Genomic DNA, 9,448 nt, shown 5'->3' with positions numbered 1-9,448 from the left:
ATGTTCTAGATCCTCAGCATCCCTTGGTGATAAGCCATAACTCAGTCCTCCCCCACTATTCACCTCTCGTGTCGGATGATAATCAGCAACCGTCGATGGCTCTAGGGGATCAGGAAAATACTGATCTCACTCCTGTCGCATAATGGCCGTGCCCGCGATCAATAATGGAGCTGACGGGTCACCTGCGAAGTCCCTGGCGACAAGTGAAGGCTGAATGACGGCATGTCATGATGAGCATCGTGTTGCTCAGGGTGGTCACCCGGTTGATCATCTCTAATATCGTTCTTGGGTGCCTCAACGCCCCCTTGCTGGGGACCCCATACTCGCCGACCACCACGACCTCGTGGGACACCCCTTCTTCTCTGCCCACGCCTACCACGTCTACCACGTTCATGCTCCACTAGTGGCCCATGATGGTACTCCTCTGGAGGCAGATAGGCAGCCTCATATCCTAAGCGCTCATTATCTCGGGCATGCCTCAATGTCTGGTTAGCCAAATCTGTAACCTACCGGCCATACACGTGCAAACAGCCTGCATAACAAGTAAAATATTAATTATTAAAGGATAATTTAAAGTTATAAGTAAGTATAACAAATAACATACCAATGCCTCATGCCTCCCGAAGTATGGAATGTACCGACCACCAGCGCGATGAACGGGATTCCCGACGAAAAGTCGGGTAACACTGCAATACCAACCCATATACTCATGCTCGCCATCCGTATGCTGAGGTGCAGGGAGTGGAGAAATCAGGTCATACCTCTGGTCCCAAACCTCAATCTGGGCCTCTAGCCAGGCCAAGTATGTCTGGTCAGCCCTGGAACGATCATCCCGCTGGTTATGTATCCTAATCCAAGTGGGTGGAATAGGTACAAGCTGCGGTTAACCAAACTGGTGAAGGACTCGCTCCGTGGCATGATGCTTGACAATATCGAGACATATTAGTGGGACGGAAGAGCTCCACATAGCTCGGTCGCGGGAGCAATAATCGGGCAAACCAACTATGAGCGCGTCACTGTATGGCCTCCATAAGAACTATTAATTAAAGACAGGAATCGTGAGTAAACGCAACATATATAAAGCCAGGCCAAGTAAACTTAAGTATGCATATACCTGCGCGCCTTCAAGCAAATCCAACAAATCCCTATCAACCCACCTCCAACCTAAATGGAGAAATGGTGGAGGTGGTGCATCCAAAGCGATGGGTAGTAGAGGTGGCTCGAACTGCAAGAACCGCAAGAACCAAAACTAATATAGATAATGGACGTAAAATTTAAGGTATTATTTTACTGTGTATGTTATAATCATGAAAAGAATTGACTATGTTTTCACCTGCAGCGGCGGTAAAAATTCGGCAACGTCTCTCTGGTTGCCCATGCTAGCCCGGCACATCTGCCTATACAGGTAACCTAGCACAGCTGCACCCCAGCTGTAACTAGGTAAATCATTTAGCCGCTCAAGATGATGTCGAAATCTCAAGCTGACTAGGTTTCCCGAAGTGTTCGGGAAAAGTACACCACCAAACATCAGCAGCAACAACAATATCGTGTGTCGGTCGATAACCTTTGGCGGTGAGTCATCCGTAATCTCCGCATCCATCGCCTCCAGATGTTGCCGGACGGGCGTCAGCTGCAAACGAATAGCCCCACACAATGCAGTCTCCTTCGCTGGCTGGGTATCGGTGAGCCACTGCAATATATGCAGGTAATGCAATCCCCTATAGTCTCTAAGAGCATGAGGGTAAGCTACAGGTAATCCATCAACCGGCAGCCCGAAGAGAACCTCCACATTCTCAAGCATGTTGGTAGCCTCGCCGATGGGTAGATGAAATGTGTGCGTCTCCGGTCGCCACCGCTCTATCATAGCCGTGATCAACGCCCAGTCGAACTGCAACCGGTCGATCTCTATGATCCTGTAGAAACCCGTATCCTGAAGGCGTCTAACTATATGGGGATGCAGTGGGTGGTCCCTAATGAACTCCCACATATCGTTTATACGTCTGGGGCAGAATGTCTGGGACAAACACTGCCCATCCCATATGTATGAAGACCTATGGTTGGCCTGTAGCAATAGTAGCTCTAGAGATGCAGGTCCGGGATGCATAGGGGGAATCTCCATGACGATGTCTGTAAATTGAAAAATATTAGTTAAAGTATTTTTCTTTTTAAATGCTTAACATCTTTAAGTATATTGCAATATCTTTTATATTAATATCTAATCGATATTTTTACTATATTGTTACTTAGGTTGATATATTTTCTATATTATAATTTTATACGTTAATTTATTATCTTATATGTTAATTTATTATTTTATATGTTAGTTTGTTATTTTATATGTTAGTTTATTATTTTATATATTAGTTTATTATTTTATATGTTTCTTTATTATTCACCTATTTTTGGGTATAATAGAATTACATAATTAATTTGTATATGAATACATGATTTAATTAATAAGTATTTATATACAAATAATTAGTTTGATAAATATTGTTGTTTTTAAGTTATTTTCTTACATTTGTTGACTAGAATTCGAGAGATTTTGTGTTTGAACTATCATCCCTTTTCAGATATTTTTTGGGGTTAACAGATAATTAAATAATTAATTTCAATCATTACAAAGATACTACGCTAAAGGCCTCTATATTGTACTACGCTAAAGGGCACTACATTACAATTACAGGTAGTACATTAAAATTACGGGCACAATATAACACTAAAGGGAACTAAATAATATTAATTATTCATAAAATAATAATTTATCTATTTTACTAATCTTTTAGCACATAAATAATCTAATCCGGATAACAAAAAACAAATTAATTTAGTCACAAAACAATCACAAAAATACATATACCACAGTAAAAAATAACTAATAAATATTTTTTATAATAACTAATAACATTAATTATTGATAAAATAACAATTTACCTATTTTACTAATTTTTTACCACAACAATAATCTAATCCGGATAAAAAATAACAAATTAATTAAATCACAAAACAATCACGAAAAAACATAGATCATAGTAAAAAACAACTAATACGCATTTTTTATACATGAGTTTTAACAAAAAGTAAGTCGGAATACCTCGATTTATAATTTTTTGAAAGGTGAGGATTTGATGATTTGGGGGCCGAAACGAGCAATCCACTACGCTATAACGCCTTAGATCAGATGTAAGCTTGCTATAATACCGAGAAGATACACTTTTTTGGGACGGGTGGGTTCCACTGAGTTTTGTTTCTTTAAAAATGGAGGGGGGACCGCTGGAATGGAGGGAAAGGGGGAGGGCACTGGTTATGGTCGGGGAAGATGGAAGCTCGCATTTTTATGTATGTATAGCGCATGTATTCACTGCGCTATACTATAGCGCCCTGTGTACTTGCACTATACTATAGCGCCCTGTGTACTTGCGCTATACATCCCGCCCTTTTTGAGTTCAAATATAGTGCGGTTATTCACCGTGATATACCTTAACGGACAAAACTATCGTTAAGGTATAGCGCGGTGGATAATTGCGCTATATATAAAATGGTGCCTAGTTTTTTAAACCTATTTGTATCACAACCCAAAATCCACTAGTGGTCGTGATGGCACCTAACACCATCGTCAGGGAATCCAACATTGATTAATCAATTTAATTACTCATTCGTGTACCTTAAAATCATAATTTTTATTAATTAAATAGTGTGAAATAGAATTTACACGAACTACAATAGTGAACAACCCGCAGGAACTCCCAAAATCTGGTGTCACAAGTGCATGCACATAAACTAGGAAATATAATAATATATAACATCTTTCTGGAATACAAATTAGACAGAAAAATATAAATAACTCTGATTGAGACTCTGCATGCTGCGGATCGTAGCATGAAATGCAGTTCACTGTAAAGTCCCCGCAATGGTGGCGCCTCTGCGCCCAAAGGACCACCAGACATATAAGTACCTTCACAAAAGTGCAGTAAGGTAAATCAACGTATACCCAGTAAGTATCTAACCTAACCCCAGAGAAGTAGTGAGGAGGGGTCTATATCAACACTTACGAGTGGTCCAATAAGATAGATACAGTATAAGTAAATAGATGTGAGTCCGAGTAAATAAATGAAATAACAAGTGTAAATACGTGTTACAATCTCCTCTCAACAATAACTCAAGCTCTCAGCTACCGGTTACCTCCTCATTTGGAGTATATATATAATGGACCTCACCAGATGGGTCATCACAGTTCAATTCAGGAAAAACTCACAGATATGCTGGCTTCTTGCTAATTATTACGCACGATTTCATAAGAGTATTTTATAGAAATGTCGAGGCGTACAGCCCGATCTATCATAATATTTCCAAACCATAGAGGCGAACGACCCGTTCCTATGAGAGTGTGGTACATAAATCCTGTCGAGGCGTTACGACCCGATCCATCATAGTATGCTCACTGCTGAGGGTCGAACGTCATGAACCATAGATATGTCTATCCTGCAGAGGCGAACGTGCCCATCCTATTAGAATAAGAAGCTTTGATGGGTCCTTGACCCCACTCACAAATAGACGTGTGAGTTATAAACTTTAAGGGAAACCTTTCGATGAGAACGCATAAAGCGGGAAAAATTCGTAAGAGGAGAACAATTATTTCGCGGCTAATCATGAAGCCCGTCGAATCTATACAATAGCAAGTCTATCACTCTACACAAGTCTAGTCTCAAGCTACAACGTAAAATAAAGGAATTTAATAGGCAAGAGACAGCTCAAATAGTTAAGTTATAACATGGCGGGAACCTATGTCTACTCGGACATAACATAAATCTAGCTACACACAGACTCTCATCACCTTGTGCGTACGTAGCCCCCCCCCCCCGCAATAAGTAGCACATAACATATACATTACCTAGGGGTAGTTTTTCCCTCACAGAGTTAGACAGGAGACTTACCTCGCTCCGAAGTTCCAAAACCGGCTCCGAGGCCTCTCTAACACCTCAAACCAAAGCCCGTCGATCCAAAACTATTCAAACAATATGCAAACCAATCAAATGATACTTTAATACCCATAATTAATCAATTTAAATAATTCCCAACTCCGCTCGAAAAGTCTATAAATTCAACACTCGGGCCCACATTCCCGGATTCCGAAAATGTTCGAAGATAAATCTTACCCATAATATTACAAACTCGAATATACAATTTATTCTTAATTCCATTTCCAAAACTGTGGTCAAAACCAAAATTATCAATTCTAGGTTTTCTTATTAAATCCCACAAAGATTTCCTAATTTTTATTCCTTAAATCCACATATAAACCTTACATTTAGCTCGCAACAAGTGGGAAATTACTTACCTTGTGTTACATGATGAAAGCTCCTCAACATCACCCAAGAACCGCGCTCCAAAATTCCCAAATGAAAATGACGAATTGATCAAGTTCCATCCCTTATGCTCTGCCCAGTTTCCGCTTATGCGAACAAAATAATTGCATATGTGAAGTCGCTTCTGCAACTGCAAATGCGCATCTGCAGAGTCCACTGGTCAGCAGTCCCATTGCACCTGCGGACTCCTCTCCGCTTCTGCGCAACCGCAGGTGCGAAGCCATAGCCGCATCTACGCTACAGCTCGCTTATGCGACCACTCTATCGCTTCTGGGAAGCTGTAGAAGTGTTCCATTTTCCCTTCTTCTGCGAAGCCTTCCCTAGCCAGCCTTCCTCGCTTCTGTGACGAGATCCTCGCTTCTGCGATGTCGCTTCTGCGACCCAGCTTCCGCAGAAGCGATCGCACCAGCAACCAGAAAAATCCCAGCATTTTCTTAGTTCAAAATCGATCTTTTAACCATCCGCAATCCACTCGAGGCCCTCGGGACCTTAACCAAATATACCAACATATCCCAAAATACAATACAAACTTAGTCGAGGCCTCAAATCACGCCAAACAACGTTGAAGTTATGAATAGCGCCTCGAATCAACTTACAAATTTTCAAATTTCCAAATTCTATATCTTGTGCCGAAACGTATCAAATCAATCTGGAATGACTTCAAATGTCGCACATGAGTCACAATTGACATAACAAAGCTATTCTAAGGCTCAAAACCCGAACAGACATCGATAACAAAAAAATCCACTTCAAACCAAACTTATGAAATTCTTAAACTTTTAAAATGCCAACCTTCAATAATAAGCACCGAAATGCTCCCGGGTGATCTGATACACAACTTGAACACACGTCTAAGTCTGAAATCATTATACGAACCTATTAGAACCTTCAAATCTCGATTCCGAGGTCGTTTACTCAAAGGTTAAACCCTTGTCAATTTTTCCAACTTAAAGCTTCCGAAATTAGAATTTTCTTTCCAAATCAACTCTGAACATCCCGAAGTCCAATTCTGACCATACGTACAAGTCTACCTGAAGTAAAGCTACTCATGGCCTCAAACCGCCAACGCACTAGAGCTCAAAACGACCGGTCAGGTCGTTACAATTTGTGTCGCTTGAGTCCAAATGAACCACACTTTGTTTCTGATCCTATATATTGCCCATCTTGGGATCTCTATCGAAGTAGGCGTTTGGCATATGTTTTGTAAAGAAAATTTAAAATATTTTTATAAATAGAATTATATTTAAGGTGAATGTCTATATTTTAGAGAGATTTTATGGTTTGTTACTTGGTGGCTAAGTCACATTTTCCTTATAAATAGAGCGGTTCTATTCCATTGTAAATCATCCCATAGGCAATATGAATTCTCTCTCATTTTCTCTGCAATACTCTTCTTCTTTTATTATTTTATAACACGTTATTATCATGAGACTCCAACCAATTGAGTATAGGCTTTAGACTACGTGCATGGTGCTCAACTAATACATAATATTGAGCATAATTATTGTCAATTTCTCAATGAACTTCCCTCGAGAATAAATTTTGGATTTAAGGTAAGTATTTTACCTTATTTTTTTCTTTTAAATTCTTGAAATTCTATAATTTGATTTTAAACACAAGCAAAGAAAATAAATTTTGTTTATAACTCTAATAGAGTTTGTATGAAATTATAACTACCCGAAGTAGTAAAATTTCTATGTCTTGCCATGGCCAAGTTCATGTATGATTATAAGCACAAGAAGTGGAAGCCCGTCTCATTGAATTTGCTTCATTCTCGTTCCCTCAAGAGAATGTAGTAGCAATATATAATAAGTCTGAAAGAATACAAAATTATTACCGTGAAGGTAACAATTATGTGGACGTGGCAACAAACGAAATTATAATCAACATCATTGTGGTAATGAGAATAATAAGGATTCTCAAAATAATCTGTCACTCTGTGAAAGTAATGTTTGTCATTTTTTTGACATGAGATTTTGTAAAGCACATATAGATGATTATGGCCCATTCATGATATGAATGTGACAACATGTGATTTATGAATACATATTCATTATTGGAAGAATATGAACGTGCTAGTGGTAGTGAATATACCACACTCACCTCTAGAAGGAGGTTTGAGATGAAATAAGAAAATAATTTTATTATTATGACATGAATAGTCATTGATGACGTACCTATTGTGATTATGGCAAAATATTATGGCAATGTGATTATTACAGGGCAAAAGTAATGTAAGCAACATATCTTGCCTATAATAATTTTTTACCATGACCATAATAGTATAACTTCACCATATGTATGTTTATGAATATGTGGTAGTACAAAACTAACTGAAAACTCTAGAAGAGCCAATTGTACTATTTTGGAGAAATAAAATTGATTATCAATAAGGTATTGAATCGTAGTAAGTCTCAAAGAAACTTATTGAGTTTTCAACGTATTCGTGAAAGCGATTGGTTATATTGAGACTATAAATAAAGGAAAGATTTCATATCTTCTATTACTACAACTTGTAGCAGGGTAACATGCATATGAAAAGCTACCCGCTTTATTCTCCATATTGTACTACACAAATAAAATAATACCACAATAAAGTATAAGTTTATTGATATAAAAACCCATATCATAATAAACTTGGAGTTTATTGATAATTGCACACGTCATGGTGTAAACTTGAAGTTTATCAATATTGATAATATTATCCAGTTTGCATAATTGGTTTAGCATTTTAATTTACGTATGATTTGAAAAAATAAAAGAGAATTCACATGGGTAAATATTAAAGAACTAGATAGTTCTTTACGAATTCTTTTGTGTTGCTTGTTCTTATTAATTAATAGACCAACTAAAATTGTGATTGAATCCCATGAATGCTGGAAATATCAAATATAAATATGGGTCCATTCACCTGCCATGTATACCACATAAGATGAATCTATGATATGGTTACATGTGTGATTATTATTAACCCGCAACCTGGTGTTTGCGAGGTAACTTGCTTAAAATTTTAAAATTAGTGCATAATTTTTATATTTTCTATTCAAGACAATTCATCTTGATAAGTTGGTTTACATCACAGTTGGTTTAGCAAAATAAATTATTGAGTGCCTCAATTTAATAGCTAAACTATTTCTTATGAGAACAATGTTATCCTTATCAATTTGATATACATTATATACGAAAGTATATTACATCATTCCCTCACAAGTGGTTCAAAGTCGGGAACCAAATAATTCTATATTATTTATTGATGTGCAGTATATATTTTGATTAATACCGTAACACACAAAGGTGGGTTTCCAAAGTTGAGGAAGCAAGTTAGTTTTTCTAACATGAGGGAGAGACGTGATAAACAATTGAGAAAAAGTTTCGTGGAATGAATTATCATTTCTACATCTAGATCCTCGAATAAGATAATATGAACTTGAAGTTCATAAAAAGATAATTCACCTGCAATATATTGTAAAGCATGACAGACGCATTTGCGGACCCAAATAAAGTAACTATATTCTTACTGTAAATGAGCATAATAGAATAAGTCCTAGAAGAACAAAGTTTATAGTACGCTTAAAGCGTATAGACAAATCGGTTTGAAAATAAACTTGATAAAGAAAATGATCATAATAAGAAGGCGAGTGATCCAGAAGATCACATGACATAACACTTCATAAAATCTCAGGAGAGATTCAGGTACTTGAAAATATGGATGAAGAGATCTCTATGTCATGCCTTTATGAAAAACGGTGATTGGAACCGATATAAAATGTTTGTCGATTACATCTATGATAACGCTAAATATATATATATAGTCTGGAGAAACAATTCAAGTAGAATTTGTTTCATATGAAAGTGTAATGACCCGACTTGTCATTTTGAGAATCAACGTCCCGTTCAGCGACGTAAGGTCCCGAGCAGATTCGTAATGTGTATTATGACTTGTGTGTGTGGTCGAGTTTGGTTTTCAGATGATTTGATATTAAATTGAAAGAACAATTCTTATTTTTGAAGCTTAAGTGAAAAGAGTTGAACAGAGTTTGACTTTTATACAAACGACTTCGAAATGATGTTTTGATGATTCC

Source organism: Nicotiana tabacum, chromosome 15, assembly GCF_000715075.1.
Source record: "Nicotiana tabacum cultivar K326 chromosome 15, ASM71507v2, whole genome shotgun sequence".
Lineage (NCBI taxonomy): Eukaryota > Viridiplantae > Streptophyta > Magnoliopsida > Solanales > Solanaceae > Nicotiana > Nicotiana tabacum.
Note: the sequence above shows the minus strand (reverse complement) of the source record.